At 38.8% G+C, this 1,699-nt stretch overlaps 1 protein-coding gene across 2 annotated transcripts in view; it reads right to left on the reverse strand.

The window, feature by feature from the left end:
- Positions 1 to 1,699, reverse strand: part of LOC116852695 (protein kinase C, brain isozyme) — an 82,352-nt gene that overhangs the window by 22,880 nt on the left and 57,773 nt on the right. The gene's annotated exons all lie outside the window — the stretch shown is intronic.

Genomic DNA, 1,699 nt, shown 5'->3' on the forward strand with positions numbered 1-1,699 from the left:
CCATCTAACATTTGCGGGCGGAAACTAAGTTAAGGTCCTAATAGTATAGTCCAACTTTAAAAAAGACATTATAAAAAAATATATAATTTGAACATAATTTTTACTATATTATTTTCTCCGCGTACGAGATGTAAAAATCAATTGCATCTTATACAGACGTATTCGTATGCGTGGATCATTGCATGGACCGACGCTTTAACTGTAGATGCGAAAAGAATGATCTTTGCGTTCATTTCTTTACACTTTCAACGTCGACAAACATGGAATCTCATAATTATATGGACCGCAAAATTTTGTGTCGCACCACTTTCGGAGCAAACCGCTGGAACGTGCTCAGAAACCGAGTATCGAAAAACCACGTTCCAAAATACGGAAGGACAACGTAGGTTTTCTCATGCTGACGGTGACGGAAGATAATGTCCGTGAGCATGCGGGAGGGGAAACAAACGCGACAGGGATGAACGTGGAATGAATCGAAACTCGCGGGAAGCACGACGAAGGACCGTTGCGAGCGATCGCTTCCTGGCGAGTCGGAAGAGCGAGAGGTTCACTGAGACAAAAATCGAAGCAATTCAGAGATTCATTAAAATGGAATCAGCGAACGAGCTCTCGAAAATCCGCTTCACTCTCCAATCCTCCGATCTCATTATAATTGATTAATCTTCGTCCGATCTCATTATAATTGATTAATCTTCAGATTACTTCGGAAGTCGAGTGGAAAGGGATCGCTCGATATTATACACGGAAGCGTACGAAGAACTTTTCGAATGAGCACGTTAACGAGCGATATACGGAAAAAATGTTTGTGTAACCGAATGGGTGCCAGACGAAAAACTTGCCGACGAGAAATAACATTTCTGTTATTGTGGCCGAAAACATTCGTCTGAACATTCAGCTGCATTAAAATTCGATCGAGAGTAAATGAAAGCAATTGGTTGAGTAGAAACTTCTCACAAAAAACTTTCTGTTTCTTCGTACAGCCGAATTTTTCATCTGATCCCCAAGCAACAGAAAACTCTGTAACATTAACGGAATTGTTTTCTTCGTGAGTAGAAAAAAATATCAGTTTGTGTAACTGAACCAGACGAAAAATTCGCAGATGAAAAATAACATCTCTCTAATCGAAAACAATTATTTGAACATTTAGCTGCATTAAAACACAGCTGAGAGTAATTGGCTGAGCAAAAACTTTCTACAAGAATCTTCCTGTTTTTCGACAGCCGAGTTTTTCATCTGGTCTTTAAGTAACAGAAAACTCAGTTACACTAACGGAGTGGTTTTTTCCGTATGAGACTATGATATATCCAAGCTCATTACCGATTTCGCGTACCCACGCGTACGTACCTACACACGCGTTTACATTACGTTACAGGAACGTTATAGCTACTCGTAATGAAGAAATTAACAACGTAAATGAGAGGTTCCTATAAATGGAAACGCACAAATGGTAACGTGTGGCAGTGTACAAAATACATATCAACAAAAAGCTAACTGCGGGTATAACACGAATGATAATCACGCAAGTGGTCAACACAGTATGCAATCAAAAGGTTCGCATGACCGTCAGGGGAAGATACGATTACTTGGCGTTCACACGCTGATAAGTGTGGCCTGTAAATCTACAGGATGTGAGATAGATAGGTAGATAAATATATATATATATATATATATATATATATATATATATATATATATATAT

Source organism: Odontomachus brunneus, unplaced genomic scaffold, assembly GCF_010583005.1.
Source record: "Odontomachus brunneus isolate Ranch 3 - 2012 unplaced genomic scaffold, Obru_v1 Obru_scaffold_006, whole genome shotgun sequence".
In the NCBI taxonomy this organism is placed as follows: domain Eukaryota; kingdom Metazoa; phylum Arthropoda; class Insecta; order Hymenoptera; family Formicidae; genus Odontomachus; species Odontomachus brunneus.